The 26,203-nt window shown below is 32.3% G+C and overlaps 1 protein-coding gene across 5 annotated transcripts in view; it reads left to right on the top strand.

The window, feature by feature from the left end:
• LOC145269035 (alkaline phosphatase-like) overlaps positions 1 to 26,203 on the top strand; it is a 282,423-nt gene that overhangs the window by 18,774 nt on the left and 237,446 nt on the right. The window lies entirely within an intron of this gene.

Here is a 26,203-nt window from a genome sequence, read left to right as displayed (position 1 = left end):
ACACACAGACACACACACAGGGTGACCCCCAAAAAACGGGTCCCAACTCTAATTAGGCCCCGTTTCTTCGTGTTTTGTCCGAATGAAATGAAACTTTAGTCATAAGTAGTTTATTATATTCAAAACATCACATCAAAACACTAGGGTCTTTGGCCTTTTTTTCTCCGTTCTACAACATATGTTCTAGATGGCCTCCATTTAGCTCTTGTTTTTTTTTGGGGGGGGGGTCACCCTGTATATATACGCAACAATATATATATACATCCACACACTTATATATATATATATATATATATATATATATATACACTACTGCATACAGACACACACAAACAAACACACACAAACAAACACACACACATACACACACACACACACATATATATATATATATATATATATATATATATATACGGCAATAATATATACACTCATAGAAACACATCACTACATATATCAATTTACACACACACACACAACCACACCCTTTTTCTCTCTCTCTCATTCTGTATATATATATATATATATATATATATATATATATATATATATATATATATATGGCGATTAAGCTACACTGAATATTCTACGTTTCATCCACTCTAGGACTCTTCAGGTTTATAAATTACTAATTCGCTCTACCTACGTATTGAACACTTTTGAAGTAAATACTTAAAGTTTACGCATAAATTTATACTTTCGTATATTAATTTTATGTGAGTAAATTAAGTAGTTATATATATATATATATATATATATATATATATATATATATATAACGGTGCGCAACTGCGCGCACCTTATCGAATAAGGTTATCGTCTTGGTCCGTGAGAATAAATTTTTTATCACATTCTGTTCTCGATGTAAATGCACCTTGAATTTTTTATCGGTAAACATTTGGAGCGAAAAAAAACTATTATCAAAATACAGTAACTGAGCTGCTCCGCATTTGATTTCGATAAACATCTCTCAGAGTTTATTTGTGGCGTGGTCGGTGGTTTTGTCGATGGCAATAGTATCTTTGGGTTTAGCCAATAATAACACCGACATTGAACCTAAATAGAGCATAAAGTAATGTTTTAGCGAAGGAGCAAAATAAAGAATATATACTAGTATGGGTGTCCGGCGTTGCCCGGGTGTTTGGAGGTGTGTGTTGAGCAAAAAAAAAAATAGTATCAGGAAGGCAGGCTCGAACCCGTACCGCGTGACAGGGAAAGAACGTGAAGAAAACGTGACGTCTTTGCTGTTACGATCACTGCCAAACCGGAAGTGACGTAGGTTTAAATTAAGGGTAGACAATCGAAAAGAGGGGATGACTTTCGAAAATATCGGTCGAAAAAGCAACCTCTCTCCGTAGAAAAGTGCCCAGTTGAGGGTGACGACATTAATGTGTTTAGCCAATTTTTCGGTATTTGTCGTCTGAAGGGTCGAGCTTCAAAACGAAACTGATCTTGTGAAAATCCGTCGCCTCTGTCGAAAGTTTTAGACAGACATGCAAACATACATAGATTTATATATTGGTAGCTCAAATTTTCGACCCAAACCGATTAAAAAGGTTGCCTTATCTCTGAATATCTTTTATGTAAAATTTCAAATATTTAGACCTGAAATTGTCTGAGTAATTTGGTAGAGACCGCAAAGATCAAATTTTTTTAAAACTTTGCCCCCTATTATGACCCCTTAATATTTATTGTTTTGGGCTCAAATCAAGTTATTAAATTAAATCCATGTCCAAGGAACCTATATTTAAAATTTCAAGTGTTTAGACCCAAAACTGTCGGAAGAGTTTGGTAGAGTTCTCAAAGGTCAAATCGTTGAACTTTGACCCCTTAACAGCTAAATTTCTGGCCGAAAGCTGATTACAAAGATTTTCCCAAATCTCAGTACCCTGTATATCAAAATTCGAGTCTGTAGACTGAAAATTGACAGAGTTATTGTGTAGGGAAATGTACACAGACACAGACAGGCAGACAGAGAGACACTTTCACTTATATATATAAGTGAAAATCTCTGTCTGTCTGTACACCCACACATACACACACAGTGGCGCAAAAAATAAAGTCTGCATTTGTCATTTTTTTTTTAAACACAAATTTAAGCTAAATTCCATGTAAGTGCTTAAGCAACCTATGCCTCATTTGATTTGCCTTTTATTTCTTTATGATGTTACCTGTTCACATTTGACTTTTAATTGAAGTATCTTAGTGTTTACGTCAATTTAAAAAATCAGTTTAAAATATCCACCTTTTAAGCAACAATGCATCTCTAATCGTAATTGTTGTTGTTCCAGGTTATACAACATAACATTTAGTCCATATGCTTAGACTTTCTCTTAATGATCATCAGGAGCTCATTAATCTTCACCTTTCTGGTTTATCCAATCGTGAAATCGGACGCAGATTGAAATGTGATGAGAAAACGATAGGAATGACTCTGCAAAAGCACCAAAACACCGGCTGTAATGCCCCTAGATCTGGTCGTCCTAGAGTTACTTCTTACAGGGAAAACAATACTATCAAGATCCGCGGCCTCGGAAACAGATCCCCACATCCAACAACAAGTGTAATCTTGTGAAAAAGTGCTCTCTTTATACAGTTGCGAACAGATTGAAGGAATTTAATTTGAGAGACTGTGTTGCAATACGCAAGCAAATGATTTCTGTAAAGAACAGAAAGCGCCGTCTTGACTTCGTCAGATGCAATGAAGATCATAACTTTTCATAGTGGTCGAAAGTGATTTTTCGCGACGAAAGCAAATTAAATAGGCTAGACAGTGGTGGTAGGCAGTATGTTCGTCGAAGAAAGGGCGAATAATTTAATCCTAGGTGCACAGTTTCAATGGTAGATGTTCAGTTTTGGTGCCGGGCGTTATTAGTCTCAAAAGTTCAGGGCATATAAATTGCTTGCAAGGTCGTATTAATCTAACCAAGTACATTAATATGTTGACTGAGCATTTTCTACCTTACTTTGGCCGGAAGTTGAATGATAATCCCATCTTCATGCAGGATACTGTTCGCAATCATACAGCTGGCAATGTCAAAAGCATGATATTCCGTGTTTGGATTGGCCTGCACAATCTCCAGACCTCAATCCTATCGAAAACGTTTAGGATTACATCAAGCAACAACTACGCAATGAAAAAATTTCAAATCTGGAAAGAACTTTGGACAAAAATTAAAGAGAAGTGGGATGCCCTTTCCCCGGAGTATTGCTGCTGTTTAATTCAAAGAATTTCCAAAAGATTCCAGGCTGTCAAATTGCAGAATGCTTAGACTACTAAATATTAACTAGTTCATTGTGTTCCTGTTGTATTTGTGTTGCATTAATGTCCTAAAGTTACATTTAAATAATAATTTCCCATTGTGCGAAGATTTTTATTTATTTATTTTGTGTTGGCTTCTCGATTTGAATTTAACTTTTTTAAATTGACGTAAACACTAGGTTACTTCAATTACAAGTCAAATATGAACAGATAAAATTACAGAGAAATAAAAAGTTAATCAAATGAGGTATAGGTTGAGAAATGACAAACGAAAACTTTCTTATATATATATATATATATATATATATATATATATGTATATATATACTTGTTTATTGTTATATAAACATGCTCACATCCCGCTGCTACAAATAGCCACTTGTTTCAATCAAACAACAGATATCATCAGGCAGCGACTTGACTATTCAAAAGTTCAATGAATAATGGATTTTTATTTTAATAAAAATCCATTATTCATTGAACTTTTGAATAGTCAAGTCGCTGCCTGATGATATCTGTTGTTTGATTGAAACAAGTGGCTATTTGTAGCAGCGGGATGTGAGCATGTTTATATAACAATAAACAAGTATTATCAGCTCTTTTTATTGAGCACTATCTAACAACCTCGTTGAATTCATTAGTCCATTACTTTTGAATATAAAAAACCCGAATATATATATATATATATATATATATATGTTCAGAAAGTGTAAGAGAATATATATAATTATTTTCCACAGTCGAAACAACGTCGCAGCCCACAAGAGCCAAGAAAGCCAACAAACCGGAAATCCAAGACTCGAGTTACGCCTTCATTTGGGCTCATCAGTTAGACATATCCACGCTCATGATTTGAAACCCGATCTTCTTGCCTGCGAGGCGAGCACTCTACCAACTGACCAAACATGCGACACAAACAAGAACGCCTATGAACTTCTATAAGAGGTCCAGGTTATTAATCCTAAGCGCGGATGTGTCTAACTGAGAAGCCCAAATGAGGGCTAACCTCAAGTCTTGGACTACCGTTTTGTTGGCATTCGTGGCTCTTATGGGCTGCGAGGTTGTTTCGGCTGTGAAAAAATATATCTGTATATATATGTATACATATATGTATATGTGTATATATATATGTATATATAAATGCATGTATATATGTATGTATATATATATGTATATATATGTATGCATATATGTATGTATATATATATGTATATATATGTATGTATATATATATGTATATATATGTATGTATATATATATATGTGTGCATATATGTATGTATATATATGTGTGCATAAGTGTATGTATATATGTATGTATATACATATACGTGTACATACATGTATATATACATGTATATATATATGTATGCATATATGTATATATACATATGTATGCATATATGTATATATATGTATGCATATATGTATGTATCTATATGTATATATGTATGTACATATGTATGTATATATATGTATATATATAACTGTATATATACCACTGTATATATATGTATATATGTATATATATGTTTATATATATGTATATATATGTATATATATATCTGTATATATATGTATATATATGTATACACATATGTGTATATATATATGTATATATATATGTATATAGATGTACATATATGTATATATATGTATATATGTGCATATATATGTATATATGTATATATAGGTGTAATATATATGTATATATAGGTATATGTATAGGTATATATATAGGTATATATAGGTATATATATAGGCATATATATATATGTATAGATATATGTATATATATGTATATATAGGTATATATGGGTATATATATATAGGTACATATATATATACCTATATATTCATATATATGTATATATATAGGCATATATATATGTATATATAGGAATATATATATGTATATATGTAAATATATATATGTATATATATATATCTATATATAATTATATATGTATATTTATAGATATTTATATATATGTATATATATGTATATGCATATGTATATGCATGCATATATATATGTATATATATGCATATATATGTATATATATATATGTATATATATGTATGTATATGTATATATGCGTATATATGTATGTATATGTATATATATGCATGTATATATATATGTATATATATGTGTATATATATGTATATATATATGTACATATATGTATATATATGAGTATATATGTACATATAGGTGTATATATATGTATATATATGTATATACATGTGTGTATATGTATACATATATAGGTGTATATATATGTATATACGTGTGTGTATATGTATACATATATAGGTGTATGTATATGTATATACATCTGTGTATATGTATACATATATAGGTGTATATATATGTATATATATGTATATATGCATGTATATATGTACATATATGTATGTATATGTATAGATAAATATGTATATATATGTATATATATATATTTTGTGTATATATTTGCATATATTTGTGTCTATACATGTATAAATATATGTGTATATCCATATATATATTTATATATATAAGTATTTATATGTGTATATATACACGTATATATCTGTGTTTATGTATGTACATATACATGTGTATATATGTGTGTATGTATATATATTTGTATATGTATATATGTATGTATATATATATGTATATATATATATATTAAATTGTGATTAAATGAATTTCAAAAAACCCTTTTGAAATAATGTGCTTGAGTTTCATATCTAACGTTTTAATTATTCTAAGCAAGACAAAGAATTCTTTAGAAAAGTAATCTCCTTACAGCGTTTCGATGTCTATTGTCTCATCAGAGGGGAGAAAATATTAGCAAATATTGTTAACGGTAATTGTAAGTATATCTATATGTATATATATATATATGTGTGTATATATATGTATATATATGTATATATATGTACGTTTATATATGGATGTATATATGGATGTATGCATATATGTTTATATGTATGTATATATGTGTGTATATATATGTATATGTATGTATATATGTATATATATGGATGTATATATGTATATATGTATGCATATATTTTTATGTGTATTTATATATGCATATATATGTATATATATGTACGTATGTCTATATATGTATATATATATGTATATATATGTGTGTTTATGTATATATATGCGTATATATATATGTATATATGTGTATATATATGTATATATGTGTATATATATGTCTATATATATCTGTATATGTATGTGTATATATATGTATATATATGTGTATACATATATGTATATATATGTATATATATTTTATAGATATTTATATATATGTATGTATATATATGTATGTATATATATATGTATATATACATGTATATTTATGTATATATATGTATGTATATATGTATGTGTATGTATATATATATATTTGTATGTATGTATATATGTGTATATGTATGTATATGTGTATATATATGATTATGTATGTATATATATGCATATATATGTATATATATGTATGTATATATATGTATATATATGTATGTATATGTATGTATATATATGTATGAATATATATGCATATATATGTACATATATATACATTGTATATATTTTTTATGCAGTGATCACCACTTATCAAGGCCCGGAAGCCACTCAGAGATAAGGGCTATTGCAAGTACAGTGCGTGGAGATATAATGAAGTGTTTACTTTAGGGGGCGGTTCATTAGGAATTTGTTTACGTTGGACTTGAAGACATCCAGGTGTAGTCAGGTGGGAAGCTGACAGACGGAACCGAGTTCCACAGGCGTGCAGTTCTAAGAAAGAATCTTTGTTCATGGAATCTACGTTTTGATTTAGGCACAGATAAAGAGTGGGGAAAATTTTTCACGGTGGATTCATCTAGACGGGTGTTTTTCGTGAAAGATTGGCGTGAGATGACCAGAGATCGAAGTTCAGACAAGCACCTGCCATGGAAATAACGATAAAACAAAGACAGGCTCGCAATTTCTCTTCTGTGGGAGAGAGGTTGCAGGGAAGAGAAAAGAGCACCCCCCACTAAGCGACGAAGTCTATTTTCTACTCTGTCAAGGCAGGATAGGCTGTTTTTAGCAGCTCCTGCCCAGATATGGCAGCAGTATTCCATCCTTGGATATACTTGGCTTTTATATAGATAGAGAATTGCATCAGTAGTAAGATATCTTCTGGGGCGGTAGAAGGATCCCACCATCTTTCCAGCGACCTTGGCCACAAACTTGATGTACGTGTTCCATTTCAGATCAGTAGTAAAGGACAACCCCGGAAGCTTGTCAAAACATGGGGCTTCTCCTAGAAGAGAGCCATCCATTTCAATTGATGCGAGATGGGGATCAGAGCGTTGATGATGTAAAGATAGGAGTTCGGTTTTAGATGCATTAAAGGTAACCAGCCACGTCTTCCCACTGACCCACCCGGTCGAGATCAGAGGAGAGAGAATCAGAGAGAACTTTGTCATTTACAGCCTTTGATGTGTTGCCGTAGATGATCGTGTCATCAGCATAGATGTCAACGAATGATTGAAGTATGTGTTTAGGGAGATCATTGATGTAGATCAGGAAGAGAGTTGGGCCCAGGATTGTTCTCCTTTAGTTGATTGATTGACCCTTGAGGGACTCCAGGATTAATACAGCAGGCCTCAGATTTTTGTCGATCGACCACTATTCTTATGAGCCTATTGGGGACAAATGATTTAATGATTGAATGAACATTTCAATTTATACCGCAGCTGGAAATCATGTGAAGTAGGCCCTTATGCCATACCTTTGATATGTCAAGAGAAATTGCCCTAGAAAGGAAGTATGTATATATATATATATATATATATATATATATATATATGTATATATACATATATATATATATGTATATATACATATAAACATATATATGTATATATACATATATATGTATATATATGCATATATATATGTATATATATGCATATATATGTATATATATACATATATATATGTATATATATGCATATATGTATATATATGTATATATATGCATCTATATGTATATATATGTATATATATACATATATATGTATATATATGTATGTATATATATGTATGTATATATATGTATATATACATATATATGTATATATAAACAGATATATATGTGTATAAATACATATATGTGTATATATATACATATATATATGTATATACACGTATGTATATGTATATATACATATATATGTATACATATGCATATATATTATATATAATAACATATATATGCATATATATGTATATAAATGTGTATATATATGTATATATATATATGTATATATATGTGTATATATATGTATATATATATGTATATATATGCGTATATATGTATATATATGTGTATATATATGCATATATGTGTATATATATGCATATATATATGTACATATATGCATATATGTGAATATATATGTATATGTATGTGTATATGTATATATATGTGTATATATGTATATATATGTGTGTATATATATGCATATATATGTGTATATATATGTATATATATGTGTATATATATGTATATATATGTGTATATATGTATATATACGTGTATATATATGTATATATATGTATATATAGACGTATATATATGTATATATGTATATGTGTATATGTTTATATATATGTATATATGTATGTATATATATGTGTACATACATACATGTGTATATATGTATTTATATATAAGTAGATTTTTGGTACAGCAAAATGGAAGGAGAAATTTCAGAGGAAACATAATTTAATTTTAAATATCAAAAAAAAAACAAAAAAAACGGGCAGGTGAAATTATTAAAATGTCCTTAAGGCCTTATCGTCTGACCCTCTAAGAGGAAACGTCAGAATAATAAATTAAAAACTAAGAAACGAATGAGGGAAGAAGGGAATTTTGGTTTCAGTTGGAAGAACAGTGAAAAAAAAATCTCACTGTTCAGGTGGTTTTAAATCAATGAATATCTCCAACTGGTGTTTCAGAATCTTTTGTCTACACAGGCTAGGTCGAGAGTTGTTAATAACTAACGCCTCAATAATATTGAGATGATAGTTCGACCTCGCACTGTATAAAACAGAAAACCACCCATCGGAATATTGATTCGAACACCTATTTATACTCAACAGGTGATCACCAATGGCGGACTCATGAGCTTGGGAGTGCCCGGATGTTCTCGAAACCTGATGTAGTCGAATATCCCGAGGGATATGTTGGGATATTCTCATTTCTAATCTTTGGGATGTTTTGCCAACATAGTCAGCTCCACACTGACAAACAAATTTATAAACAACAGAATTCTTTTGAATGGTTGGCAAAACATCTTTACGAAAAGAAGAGAAAAAGGTTCGAGTTGTGTAAACTACTCTAAGCATAGTAGCTGGAAAACAACGTTGAGTAGCAGAAGAAATCCTTTTAACAATATGAAGGCCAGCAGGACCCAACCATGGTAATTTTAAATAAATGGGACAACGTGATGGACCGATATGTTTAACACTATTAAATGTAGTAATTTTAGGTTCAATAGTAGATTTTATTATATTAATGGGATATCCATTACTAAGAAAAATATTAGTGATTTCCCCAAGTTCCATATCAAGACGGTTTGGTGAACAAATCATAAGTGCACGATGCGTAAGAGCGCTAATAAGGTTTATTTTTCTAGACTGAGGGGCAAAAGAAAACCAATTAAGATAGAGCCCTGTAAATGTAGGTTTTCTATATACGGAGGTCTCAAACGTAGTACCAACTTTAGAAACACGAACGTCGAGGAATGGGAGAGAGCCACAGTCCTCAACCTCCAATTTACACAGTCCTCAACCTCCAATTTACACAGTCCTCAACCTTACAATTTACTATTCTGAACAAAGAAAAACTCAATAATGTTCAATCAGACATGCTTGTATATATATATATATATATATATATATATATATATATATATTAGCAGGTTGCCTGGCATTGCCCGGTCGTAAAATACGCTTAAATATGATATTTTGATTAATGCTGATTTCGTATTTATTATTATATTGGACCCAATACATATTAATTGCTTAAAATTTAACAAAAAAAAAATGACTCGTGCGCCACCACCGAGAATCGAAACCAAAACGTTTAGCTCACGATTTATTTTTTCCTTTGACGTTAATGCCTTAGCTATGAAGTCATGTTTGCTGCAAGGCTAAAAATTAAAATGGACCAATAGCTATTACGTTAATGCCGTCGTTCGACCTTCACCTGAAAAATTCCATTTTTTTTTTAATTTTCTCACTTTTGTACCGATTTTCCCTAGGCTAAAACCAAAACATAAAGTTTCGCATGGGTTCGAATACCCTATATATTAAGTTTCATGTCTGTAAACCAAAAACTGACAGGAATTTTGTAGGCAAAATTTTTTTAGCAAATATATATACGCATACATAAATATACATAGAAAGATGTTTGGGTGTACTATAAGCTTTTTACGCAAATATTACCAAGTATAAATCATGTAGAATATCTGCATGAATATAATTACACGTAATAGTTAACTAAAGATGATCATAAGAAAACTGAAAAAAAAAACTAATAGGAAATTAATTAAAATGAATGTTTAAAAGAATATGCAAATTAGCTAGATCTTTTTGCAGATGAATGCAATTCCACGACCCATATATAACAAAGGGTGGAGGATTAAAAACCAGATTAAGGAGAGCACTAAACAGACCTCTGAAGCATAGTGCATATGATCACGTGAGAAAAAAAACAGCAGCAGCGAAGGATGGCTGGCTTGTGAAGAGATTAGAAGCAGTAAAAGTAGTACCCAAATAGAGCGCATATGCAAATTTAGGAAGTGTGCGCGAGTTGGTGCGACAGGAAAAAGAAAAAAGAAGACAATGTGCTCGGAAAGAAGAGGCAAAGTGTGCGACGAAAAGAATAGATGTGTAAAGTTGTAGACGAGAATGGGCCGGCTGTAGCTAGCATGCGGTTGGAAGAAAGTTACTAACTCCGGAAAGTATCCTGTACCTCTATCAAGCCACCATTCGCCCATGTATGGAGAATTGTTGTCATATTTGGGCTGGTGCATCTGGTGAATGCTCTAACGAACTGCAAGCACTTGTGCCCACTCGGCGTAAATACCCTCGACAAACCCGACAAGCAGCTAAATCCCACCCCTAGAGATCCCTAGATGTAAGAGAGCTTTTTAGTCCAATAGTTTCTTCCCCAGAACCACTAGACTTTGAAATTTCTTTCCGGGTTTCCGGGTCTTCCCCAACTGTACTGACATACAGAAGTTCAAGTGTAACGTGAACCGACATCTTGCTGCCCAACTCCCTACATAGTATCCCAGTAGCTAATGTCTCTGATAGTAGCCCCCTACACCAAAGTGGCAATGTGCCTTGTTGCGGGTGAAAATGTAAGAAAAAAAAAAGAAAGGAGAAACGTGAATCACGCTAGAGGAACATGAGGCAGCGAGAGACGGGAAAGTAAAGGTAATAAAAAAAAAAATGGCGACCCGGATTTTTATTTGTTTCTTTATTTATTTCTTTTGTTTGTTTGTAACTGCAACGTTACACTCCCACTGAAAGACTGCAAATGGGACTGGCTCATTGAGGAAGCTTATTGCCATCCAAATGCCAGTGAAGACCAATGGTCATTGTCAGCGAGAACTTAATGGCAAACGGCTGTCGCGATAACGCAGAGTAATTTGCAAAGCTTACCAAAAGAGATAGAGCGTACTGGAAATCTGGGAAGATTTGTTGTCACAAAACCTCTGTTCCGCTGATCTCCATCAACAACGCTTCTTTTCTAGAACCGCCCGTCTGTGGAGCTCTGTTCCGCTGGTCTGCTTCCCAGCTGACTTCAATATTGTCGTCTTCAAGTCCGACATAAACAAATTGTTGTTTAACTCGTAAACAATCTAATCATACCAAATTTCCAACACATACGATTACTATACTACTGTCTTACATTAACCCTTATCCTTAAGCGACCTCCGTGCAGACAGACGAACAGACGAACGGACAAGGGTGAATTTACAGATCCATCTTCCTTTTGTCGGGGGACCAAAAAAAATTGTTAAACCTACTGGTCTCCTCAAAGCCAAGTGCCGTACCTAAGAATTGAAGTTATGCACATTCTGAAAAATGTCTCTTCATTCTTCTGGTTTGATTGTAAACGCCATAATACAAAATAGATAGTTGTATTAATTTACTATTGTGCGAATAGCGCCAAGAAGTTAACGTGACGTTGCTGTATTAAAAGTTGAGATTTATCTTCAAAACAAGAGAACACAAATAAATATAGACGGGACATAAAACAAGCAGGAACCATTAAAGTCCAAAACGAGGCTATGGGTATCTAAATAAAAATGGCGACAGCAATAAAATAACAAATTAACCTAATTTCAGATCAAATTGACTATTATTATTCAATCAGCTAGAATGGCTCGTAAATGCGGGATCATTTTACATTCAATTTATATACGAAAATCTCTCTCTCTCTCTCTTATATATATATATATATATATATATATATATATATATATATATATATATATAACAAATTTGTAGTATATGGGTTAATATAATTCAGTAAGTGAAAAGGATGCGACAGAGGTAAAGTGTTCCACCTGTTTTCTTTTCCTCATAAAGGAAATGTTTCTTTTCCTTAATGTTTCATTGTTAAAGTTTTTTTTTATTTTATTTAATAAGTCTGAAGAAAGGCTGTTCTTCTGAAAATTTTCAAACGCCATATTGTTTGAATTTGTCGAAATGGACTTGAAACAATTGTAACTAACGATGAAATACACTTTTTGTTGCTGTATCAACCCATTTCTTGAAGTCTTGGTTTTTGTTAAAACAGTATATATATATATATATATATATATATATATATATATATATATATATATATATATATATATATAAAGTTTGCTGGCTAAATTTTAAATTCGAAAAAAAAACATATAGACACATATATTCGAATTGAAAATTTATTATTTGACAAAAGGAATATATAGAAGGGGTTATGTTAATTTCTTTAATCCATGGATTTTCAACAATGGCTCATATCATCAGAGGAAACGAAATGCGGTTAGCAAAATATTCAGCTGTGAATGGACGCTTATTTTGCTTTTCAGCACAATTATTGAAAATAGTTTTTTGAGTGGTTGTGGATTATTATATGGAAGAAATTATACGAAAAGAGAAGTTGATACAACCTGGGCAGTACATTATCGGAAGGATTACAGTGTCTTTCGTGGTTATAAATCGCCAGTGGAACTCTTTGCCGCTTGCCTGTTTCCCACCTGACTAAACTTGGACGTGTTCAAGTCCAACATAAACAAACTCCTGACAAACCGCCCCCTTAAGTAAGACAATCAAAACCCCCAATACTAATGGTTTCTGCAATAATATCTCATTGATTACTATACACGCAATAACCCTTATCCCTGAGTGGCCTTCGGGCCTTGATAAGTGGTGACCCCATGTAAAAAAAAGGTAATATTCCCATATAGCAAAAGCGTATGGCTCCTTATTGATGATCTTGCAAGTATTACTCCAAGTAATATCTATCAGGATTTTTCATCTGAATTCTATCAGTGTCTTCTCTCGCTTATATATATATATATATATATATATATATATATATATATATATGCAGGGTGACCCCCCCCCAAAAAAAAAACGGACCCAAATTCTAATTAAGCCCCGCTTCTTGGTGTTTTGTCCGAATGAAATCAAACTTTGGTTATAACTAGTTCATTATATTCAAAACATCACATCAAAACACTAGGGGCTTTGGCCTTTGTTTCTCTGTTCTACAGCATATGTTCTAGATGGCATCCATTTATCTTTTGTTTTGTTTTTTTGGTCACCTGTATATATATATATATATATATATATATATATATATATATATATATATATATATATATGTGTATGTGTGTGTGTGTGTTTCTCAACATATTTTATTAAATATTAAAACTTAATATGAATAAATATATGTTAAAATTAAATTATACGCACAAATATATATATATATACGTATATACGCACATATATACACATATATATACGCATATATATATGCATATATAAATACGCACATATATAGACACTTATATGCATACGCACAAATATATACATATATATACGCACAAATATATACATGTATATATACGCACACATACATACATGTGGGAAACAGGCAAACGGAAGAGAGTTCCACAGGCGTGCAGTTCTAAGAAAGAAGCTTTGTTCATGGAATCTGCATTTTGGTTTTGGCACAGATAAAGAGTGGGAAAAATTCTTGACAGTGGTTTTTTTAGTAAAAGATTGGCAAGGAGGGGACCAGAGATAAACACATTCTTGATGAACCGGCCCATTAAGTAATCCAATTTACTTACTACGTACTATTACTAACGATTACTAAAAAATTATCCCATTGACTACTTTACACTCAATAACTCTTATTCTCGAGTGGCCTCCGGGCGTTGATAAGTGGTAACCCCTTTCTGTAAAAAAAAAAATGGAACTTGGTGGACAAGTCAGGCATAATTCTGAAGATTAGTGTCCTGCTGGATCGAAATATGCAAGAATTATAAGTGTATAGTTAGTGGGTTCTATACTTATCTAACAATGTGCTTGATTTATAGAAAAAGAAAAACAACTTGGTTAAATCCACCTTTTTGTAAACTATCCTCATGAAACATCGAGAATATATTTGAATTAAGACATTTAAGCACTATAACTCATTACGTATACTTTTCAATACAATTAAATAAATTACTCATGCTTAAACAATTTACCTAATTTTATCAGCACGCATGACAATAGAATAATATAACAGGTACATAAGGACAATACTCCAAAATAAAATATTTTGTAACCATAGAATTTATAAACAGTGTCCTTTGAATGGTAATTGCAACGCAATGTTGCCGATTAAACAACTATTTACCAAGCGAAAACACTAAAGAAGAATTATGCATACTTTGGGATTGGCCTTTAAAAATATTCATGGAAGTTTGATAAATAGAAATTATCACCTGAGATTATGTTGGAAAAATTGTTCGGATAACTGGCACACATAAGAGATTTAAAAGCAAATATTATCTGTGTCTGGAATATATTTTTTAAGTAATTAGATGCCAAGAAGACGATCGTTTATTGAATCAAAGAGATGAGTTTTTTTTAGATGCAGACAAAGACGTTTAGCTTAATCAGTTTAATAAATTAGAATATTTATTTGAACTTCTTTGTATGTTAGCACTAGTTTGTGAAAAAAAATATAACCGGATGTCTTTGATAAAATTGAGAGTGAAACCTCTCTTTTTCAAAACGGAAACAAATACAGACGGTAAAAACAGAGTGACAACTACAAATTCCAAAAGAAGTATACTTATCCAATTAGCTCCAGTAATGTACTTTTAAAATAGATATTGTTATTTGTGAAAAAGAAAACAACAACGAACAGATTGTAACTATTACTTTATTATATAGACATAGGCATGTTATTTGTGTCTGCAACAACAGATTGAAATAACTAAATTCCAAAAAAAGATCGCTTATTGAATGAAAGAGACGAGATGGTTTGTAAATGCAGACATAGAGACGCGTTCAAATTGTCTTAATCAGTTTTATACATGTTTATATTGGAATATGTATTTGAACTTTTATGCGTGCATGTTGGATATTTATCCATTATTTTGTGATGATGTTTTATTACTGCTATAACTAGTAGTAGTAGTAGTAGTAGTAGTAGTAGTAGTAGTAGTAGTTTTATCTGCCTGGGAGTCTTGCGTAATATTTACGTAAAAAGCTTATAGTAAACACAAACATCTTTATGTATATATTTATTTAAAAACTTTTGCCTACCAAACTTCTCATTTCTTTGGTCTACAAACATGAAACTTAATATATAGGGTACTCGAACTAAATTCCAAGAAAAAGATCAGGTATTGAATGGAAGAGATGAGATGTTTTTTTTAAATGCAGGCATAGAGACACGTTCAAATTAACTTAACCAGATTTATACATTGGAATATGTATTTGAACTTTAATATCTATCCACTATTTTGTGATGATGTTTTACTACTAATATAACTAGCAGTATAAGTAATAGTAGTAGCAGTAGCAGTAGCAGTAGTAGTATTAGTAGTAGTAGTAGTAGTAGTAGTAGTAGTAGTTTTATCTGCCTGGGAGTGTTCTTAATTTAATGTTGGTGTTGCTGTGTTTAATCAGTAGCAGTATTAATACGTTACGTTTTTAGCGATCAGACACGTCATCTTTATACTTCATCCAATTTCATTTATTTAAAATTTTTATATTTATTATATTTTTAATGTCACTTAGTAGTTTGTTTTTATTTGAGTAATTATATAAATAATTTGATTATATACCAGAATGGCTCCCCCTCTCTCCCTCTCTCTCTCCCTCTCTCTCTCCCTCTCTCTCTCTCCCTCTCTCTCTCTCTGTGTTAAAATGGTTTTGACGTATGATGGGGGTATTACTCCAATGATTTTGACGATCGTTTTTGTAACCACAGTTATAACAAGCAACCAATCAGACTCTAAAAGAGGGGATGATTTTCAAAAATATCGGCGAAAAAAGCGACCCCTCCCTGTAGAAAAGTGCCCAGTTGAAGGTGAAGGAATTAGTGTTTTTAGCCAATTTTTCGATATTTGTCGTCCGAAGGGTCGAGCTTCAAAACGATATGACTTTTGGAAATATCGGCGAAAAAAGCGACCCCTCCCTGTAGAAAATGGTGAAGAAATTAATGTTTTTAGCCAATTTTTCGATATTTGTCGTCCGAAGGGTCGCGCTTCAAAACGATATGACTTTTGGAAATATCGGCGAAAAAAGCGACCCCTCCCGATTTAAAAGAGATTAAAGGGAAGTAAATCGGATTTCTCATTGGAAATCCTTGCCACGTGTTCTTAAGACTGTATCGTCAGAAAATACAGGATGAGGCATCAGTCTTGTTACAAAATATCGGAACTATATTTTACTAGTGGGGGTACCCGGTGTTGCCTAGGTGTGGTGAGATGTGTGTGTGTGGGGGGGTTAAATAAAAAAAAGAAAATAAAGAATAAGCGAACGTTTAAATATTATAACAAAAAAAAACAAAACAAAAAAAACAGCGAACGTGATTCAAAATAAAGAATACGCGAACGATGTTAAAACAAAATAAAACAAAACAAAAAACAGCAAACGCGATGGAAAAAAAGAAAGAAAAGAATGGCATAAATAACCATGAAAACTTTAAAAATCGAAGACAAAATATCTGATATCGAATGGGCAATCTTTAGATATCGACTATAGTTTTTTTTTTTTAAATATTTAAACTAATTCAAGAAAGAACATTTTTGCGCATGCGTGTTAGGCTAAATTATTATGAAGGAACGATTTTTTGCTACCCCTCCCTGTAAAAAAGTTCCCTGTTGAAGGTGAAGGAATTAGTGTTTTTAGCCAATTTTTCGACATTTGTCGTCCGAAGGTTCGAGCTTCAAAACGATATCGATCTTGTGAAAATCTGCATGCATACATACATACATGATGATTGCAACGTCTTGCCAAAGGAGTGCCACTCCCTCAGACACTTAAAGTCCATAATCCCAAATACCCGAGGGAGTATCTATACAAAGATGATGTTACAGAGTTTTAGCTTTGTACGACAGCTAAGTCTCTCTCTCGGTTCAAAATGTTGAGATTCAACAACAAGCAAGAGCAAGATAACCAGCAACAAATTAAACTGCAGACCAGCTTAATGCGGGTACTGGTCTCCCGCTTTATGGTTTTTTAAATCAGAGATTTGCTTTTCCTAGAAAGGTTGCCTTCACCACGGCTTACGGGAACCTTCTCCACCTCAACACATATATACATACGCACAAATATACACGGTGCTAGTTGGCCATTGACCCCGAAAAACGGTTCATTCGCCCTTTGGAAGGTCTTGTTTTTAATCCTTCAGGGAGACTAACTGCCCTCCTCACCAAACAAGTCTGGTGGGGGAACCAGTTTAGTCGCCGGTGACCCGACCATGAGACAGGTAGTACTGGGTTACATGGTACCAGTAGCATATGACATGACCTGATACAAACATACATACATACATACATATATTTAAACAGACAGGTGAGATTTATATTATAGATTGCTATATATTGGGTCCAATATAATATAATCATAACTACGAAATCTGCATTAATCAAAATATCATATTTAAGCGTATTTTACGACCGGGCAATGCCGGGCGGCCTGCCAGTAAGAAAATAAAAAAAGAGACATTAGTCAACAGTACTATCTCTATTTATATATAAAAGAAACTTTGTCTCTGTGTGTGTCTGTATGTGAGTTCTTTTTCTATGGATTCCGAAGCGGCTGGGCCGATTTTTTTAAATTTCACACAGATGTATTTTATGTGTCTGAAGGTGATCTTTGATAAGTTTTATATTGGAATGCTTCCGATAAATACTGAAAATCGATAATCGAAATAATCTGATGAAAGAAGGAACACTCCGATTTAACCAAAGTTAACGCCCTTATACAGCCTGACATCACAAACGCATTTAAGAAATTTTTTCACCGCACAAGCAGAAGTATCTGGCGTATAAAATCAACAGTAGATTCTTTGATATGACAGGGACGCGTTCGAAATGAATGGTTCTGTTTAGAACACAGTTGAAACATATTACTTGACTTTTACATTTTAAACTGTAATTCAATTTTATAAAGTCAACAGTAAGTTCTCTACAGTGTAATGTAGATTACAGTGTGTTACATTGTGTGTTACATTGTATATGAATATGTTCCATAACTACGTACATGTTGAATAGTAGGGTTTATATTTTATCTGTATATTCATGTACGTGTAAATGCGTGTATGTATATACGTTGCATCATTTAGCTGATCGTCTAGTGCGTATATTTTCACATTTATGCAACAATTCTAACAGAAAACGATTGACGTGGACATATCGGAATAATTGTAGATAACAGTTCTTTTAACAGGTGTAAATAACATAACACATACCTGGAAATATATTAACATTTATTTTCATCATTCCGGCCGTCATCCTCAGAGATTACAACGTCTTCACATCTTGGCTGCCTGAGAAAACGATGCTCTCTACGTCATGGAGAGACCAACCTCCCCTTTGAGTCGTCCGTTCTCTCTGATGCTCAGTTATAATAGTTTGTTATTGCTATAAACCGGAGTTCCGTTTGTTTGTGGTGAGGACTCTTCATTTTGCAGCAAGCCGCAAGGACCAGCGGAATGATTGATGTACCCGGAGACTACCTACACAGGGTAGGAGATGATTCGATCTAGAGGCAAAGCGCCCCACCATGAAAACACAGTGGGTGAAAACGATGAACAGGCCAACTTGTGACAATGTACGATCAAAAGAACACATGTCATATCGGGTGGAATCCGACGAGGTTAAGGACACCCGGTGTGGTTGGTGCAGTATCGGTCTCGTTATACACGTCACATCAATCAATTCTTCTTCTGCCGATCATAAAATAGTTCATGCATAAAAGAATACTTAAAACACGTTTCAAAATTTTTCAACAAAATTATAATCTCCCTAAATCTACATATCATCACGTGTCTAAGACCCCAACCACTGACGTAACATACATCTGATTATTTGTTTATCCAAACCAAAAATTATATTTTCCTGTATTTTCTAAAATCACATTTTTTTAGTTGTTTTATTATTTCAGTTGTCAATCACCTTTTTTTCCAATCTGATTGTTTATTTTTCTAATCATAATAATCGATCCAGCGACCCGCCGTCGATCAAATCAATTATTATTATTATTATTATTATTATTATTATTATTATTATTATTATTATTATTATTATTATTATTAATATTTTAACCGTTGGCCCTGCCTGCCACAGTTAACACAGATACTATGCTATGATCACAGTCAAAGGGTCACAACATTACAAGTGTATTATGGACTAAGCCACTACGGAGAGGTATGTGAAGCTTCCTCCAAGTGCACTCGGATGGGTCCCCGACTAGAGCAGGTATTCAATCGATTTGATTGAAAAATGAGCGATTTCTACCAATTTTGATGACAATAAAAGTATTGGTAGTGGGAAGTATTCGTTGATCCTCGTTTAATCGCGAGCAACGTCGGGTCTCCCTGCTAGTTACCATAAGAAGTAGAAAACTGTTGTTCTTAAAATTCAACGTTATCAATAATTAATTCTTTCTCCCACAATGAAAATTTTTTTGGAAAACTATGGGCATATATATTTTCTTCCAATTTTTCGCGCCAAACAAAGCATGCTGTCACTTTGAACATAAGGAGCTACCACTGTGGGGAGTTGAGTAGCGAGTTGGCTGTTTACATTACACTAGCAGGGGGGGGCTTTACCGGGGCATAAATTACGCTTAAATATGATATTTTAATTTGTCCAGATTTCGTATGTATTTTTATAAAGTCGTAATTTCGAAAATTAAAAAAAAAAACTGTATCTAGGGGCCATCAGCTAGAATCGCGAAACCAAAACCATAGCATTCAAAGTTGGTGACGTTACCACTGTACCAACGTGACGCGCATATAAACCGATTAAAAATTTGAAAATTAAAAAATAAACTATACAATGTATACTGATTTTTCCCTCACTTTTGACCCCTTTTTGACCCCTTAAAACTATTTTAACCGGTTAAAGACACATATATGGGGGGGGGAGAATAAGATTGATTTTTTTAAGGGGAGACTTATCGGGATAATGCAAAGCTCAACAAATTACTTCTTCTGTATTCTTCCCGATAGTATAGATTCGGGTAGATACACATAATGAACCCATCATAGCATATATATATATATATATATATATATATATATATATATATATATATATGTATGTATATACATAGCATATATATATATATATATATATGTATATACATAGCATATATATATATGTATGTATATACATAGCATATATATATATATATATATATATATATATATATATATATATATATATATATATATATATAGTTATACATTTCTAAAAATGGATAATAAATTATTCTTAATGATTTTCAACCGGAGAGAAAATATATTTTCCCTATCTTTTATTTTTGCGTTCAAAAAGCCGATTGTCGTCTGCCCGTTCCATTATGTAAGCAAAACAGGAGCAAAAGGAGGAGGAGACCTGTGAACAAGGGAAGAAGGGAGAGAAAAGAGAGAGAGAGAGACCCTATGATCTTTTGAACAGTTCATAAAAAATCCAATGATTTGAGGCTCCTAGCGCCGCTCTCTCTGCGTCTTTTAGTTTCGGAAGTTATTGAGCTTGAAAATATGGAGACGGATAGACAGAAATGTCGCCTTTTATATATTAGATTTTTTTAAGGAGTAGAAAAGATATTTGTGGATGCATTCTCTCTCGCTTCTATTTTGTCCCTCAATCATCCTCATGTTTCTGACAAAGGGGGAAGAAAATGCCGTATACCCGGTCGGCAGTTTCGTGTTGCCATGTCATTAATAAGAGTGCTAGAGATAAACATTTTCCTGGGCTGACGTTATCCGCCTGATAGTCAGGAACCAGAGTCGTGGAGTAACTCCCGAGGAGGCTGTCCTAACAGCAGGTGCAATCATTTGAGGCTCCTAGCGCCGCTCTGCGACTTTTAGTTTCGGAAGAGGTAGAGTTTGAAAATATGGAGACAGGCAGACAGACAGATAGACAGACGGACGGACTTACAGACAGACCGACAGACAGACCGACAGACAGACATATAGCTGTTTATATCTATATAATTGTAAAACTCAAATGATCTTGTAACAATGTATGTAACCAACTTTCCAGTTTACGACATCCGGTTGCGCACGCGCGCATGACCTGCGCACTGAAATATTAACGTTATTATTTCGAAATTATTATTTAACATGGGAAGAGTGGGGTTAAAATAACTTAAACGTAATACAGAAATGAACGATGTAAAAAAAAAAGCAGACAGTATTAACAATTGTTTATTTGGATAATTTAAACGCGAAAATAAAAAAGAACAATTGGGACGCTGAAATATTAACGTTATTATTTCGAAATTATTATTTAACATGGGAAGAGTGGGGGTTAAAATAACTTAAACGTAATACAGAAATGAACGATGTAAAAAAAAAACAGATATCAAAATTTGAATTTAACTATAATAAGTATAATGGTATCTGTTCAGTGCACATTTACCTATAAGTATGGTCAACCACTTATAATTCAGTAACTGTAATTTTTTTTTCAAAAATAATCAATTATAATAAACAGAACGACTCATAGAAATCTATGTATATTCTTTTTTTTATTTTAATATACTTTCATAGAAATGTTTCTGTTATGTCAAAAAAAAAAACTATTTTCTTTACGTTACAAGTGTCACGCTCACACATGAATTCCACAGCTAATATAAAATACTAACCCAACGGGTCACGGGTAGTCTAGTATTAGATTAAAAACAACAACATCGTAAGCCTGAAAATACTTCTCTAGAAGCATACGTGGAATACCATACATATCTACACATCATGTATGATGCTCGTCCATCGATTGCGAACATGGCCGTGATAATTGACTTATTCTGAGGATCCGGAAATAACTAGTCATTCCTCATACGTTTTTTTTTTTTAATCGACAGCTTATAAAGTTCAGTTTTTTTTTTTCTCTCGCTCTGACACTGATATTAAAAGCCTACTTTTTCTATTAAAAATCATTAAAACGAATTTCTTAATATACTCAGTCATGGATATGCGAGCGACTTCATGAAGGTTAACTAATTTGCATATTCCTTTGAAAAACGAGCGTTAATTACATATTCATTTTTTATGGTTTCAAATAAGATGATCGGTTTCATTTAACTATTACGCTTAATTCTATTGGTGCGTAGTTTCTACATTGTACAAAATTGCGTTGAATTTAGGATGAAAACGTTATAGCACAGTGGCATGTATATATATATATATATATATATATATATATATATATATATATATAAGTTATAAAATATATATGGCAATTAAGCTACGGTCCTGGATATGACCTTAAACTATATCCAGTGGTGAGGCCCCAGCTTGCGGGCTTTGGGGAGTGTGGGGCCACCCTTTAATTGCCATTGCTCCCAGGTCCACTCTGATCCGGAGTGGTAGTACATGTTAGGGTCCCAACTATGGGTTAAATAGAAAATGACTTGAAAACAACAAATATATTCTATTAAAACAGTTTTATTCAAAATCTTTGGATTCGGCATTAAATAACCTGAAAAGGGTTGATATGCCGTAAAACAAACACAACCAACCAACCAAGCAATTAAGACTATTCCGCGTTTCATCAGGCTAATGAATCCTAGCGTGGATGAAACGCGGAATATTCTGTGTAGCTTAATTGCCATATATATTTTATAACTAACTACCTAGCTCTACGTACATATTGAGCACTGTTGAAGTAAATACTTAAAGTTTACGCATAAATTTATACGTTCGTATATTAATTTTATGTGACTAAATGAAGTAGTTATATATATATATATATATATATATATATATATATATATATATATATATGTATGTATGTATGTATATATATATATATATATATATATATATATATATATATATATATATATATATATATATACCGTATTTGGGGTTAATTGTGCCAAATCCGGGCGTAATTGTTCCAACTAAAAAAAAAAAAGTGCTCTTTATATGCGTCGTTGCTAAAAGAGCACATTTAGCTTATTGGCGCAATTACCTCGGACTTGGCGCAATTACCCTAAAGTACGGTATAAATCGTATCATTCAATAAAACAGTACTGTACCTGGATGACTATATTAAGTTTCCTCCACTTTGGGTTGAGCACTGTTGTAAATGTATTTCACCCGCTGCTTATTTAACGATTAAGCGAAGCTCGTTGTCTGTTTGTTTGTAAACAAAGTAGTAGTCCGAGCACTGTTGAGTGATGGAAAAATGTTTATTTAGTAGACATTTGATGAATTATTTGCGAATACTGATCCATAGTCCTGTAGTTAGAGCTGCCGACTGTCAATGCGATGGTTGTAGGTTTCATATGCGGCTATGGAAAGCTGCTAGTCAAGCCCCACTGATGAGTTGTGATAATACGAAACAGTACTGTATGTTGATGACTATATATATATATATATATATATATATATATATATATATATATATATATATATATATATATACTAGCAAAAGTACCCGTCGTTGGCTGGGTTCAAAAACAGCCTACAGAAAATGGACTCTGATTTATGAAAGTATGATAGGTTATGAAAAGGGAGGGTTGTAAAGAGATAGCTTCGAATTTGGGAGTATCAAAACCAAAGCAAAATACGATGAAAGTAAAAATAACATAGATAAACCCCATAATTTATTATACCATACCTGTTCACACTGAAACACTTATCACAATATTCTGTGGATCTATATTAAAAAACCATTTCATTTAAAAATTCTAGAGACTATTTTTATTAAGTCTTTGAGGCCTTTTCTTTGCAAACAAAAAGAAAACCTTTTAGGACTTAATTTAGTTTCTATGTAATTTCCCCCCCACGTTTATTTTTTGCTTTTTTTGCTTTATATATATATATATATATATATATGTGTGTGTGTGTGTGTGTGTGTGTGTGTGTGTGTGTGTGTGTGTGTGTGTGTGTGTGTGTGTGTAGTTCATTCTTGTAAGTGAAGAAGAAATAATTGAGCTGAGATCGAAACCAAAACCGAAAGACGGTGAATCAAGTACGATAACTACTAGGTCAGCTTGACAGGATCTTTAGGACGTGTTTTCAAACCTACTTATTCTTAATATAAGGAATAGTATATTGCAAAATATCATATATGTTATCAAAAAATCTGTATGTAATGAATGGGGTAAGTAAGTAAATCTGGCCTTATTTATCTGCGTCTCTATTATTTCTTTAATGTAATCCACTTTTATTTATTCGTTAAAATGTAAGAGTGTTTTTTTTATGACGACACCGATCGGATTACTAATACGCACTAAATAGCCGAATAAATAAAACAACCCGTTATCTGACAAGGACCATTGTAGATATTTTGTTGCATGCGTGCGTTCATGAAATACTAACCATATATATATATATATATATATATATATATATATATATATATATATAGAGAGAGAGAGAGAGAGAGAGAGGGGGGGGAGAAATGCGAGCATAAAAAGTAAAAAACTACTTGTTAAACTGGAAAAGAAACAGACAAGATATTCTAGTAAAAGATATAATAAATTTATAACTTAAAATATTACAGCGTTAAGAATTGATTATATATAATTTTTTTTAAATCCTTAATGTTGCAATATTTTAAGTTATAAATTTATTATATCTTTTACTAGAATATCTTGTCCTTTTCTTTTCCAGTTTTAACAACTAGTCCTTTACTTTTCCATGTTTAAGCTTAACCATATTACTTTTCATGCTCGCATTTTCCTATTGTAATCCATGATTTTTCCAGCCTTCCAGTAAATTCACTTGTTCTTTGTTTGATTTCAGTCTTTTTTTTTTTTTTTGCCTCCATAAACATAACATACATATATGTAATTACAATGCACGGCACTCGTCTGCTTTCAATAAAATCCCCCCAATTATCTCCCTTTCATTTTTTCATTCTCTCTGTTTCACTTGTTACTTCTCTATACCAACTCGTCTAAACCAACGTGACACGTATATGAACTGATTAAAAATAAACTAAGATGAATGTACAAAATGTATAACGATTTTTTCAATTTTTACCCATTTTTTGATCTTTTAAAAACTAAAAAAAAAAATGGTCCATAAAAAAATCCAATCCTTTTAGGCCCATAGCTTCGCTCAGCGACTTTTAGTTTGGAGAAGATAGAGTTGGAAAATATGGGGACAGA

This window comes from Euprymna scolopes, chromosome 45, assembly GCF_053919585.1.
Source record: "Euprymna scolopes isolate OS-2025 chromosome 45, ASM5391958v1, whole genome shotgun sequence".
In the NCBI taxonomy this organism is placed as follows: domain Eukaryota; kingdom Metazoa; phylum Mollusca; class Cephalopoda; order Sepiida; family Sepiolidae; genus Euprymna; species Euprymna scolopes.
Note: the sequence above shows the minus strand (reverse complement) of the source record. Positions and strands in the feature narration are given on the sequence as shown.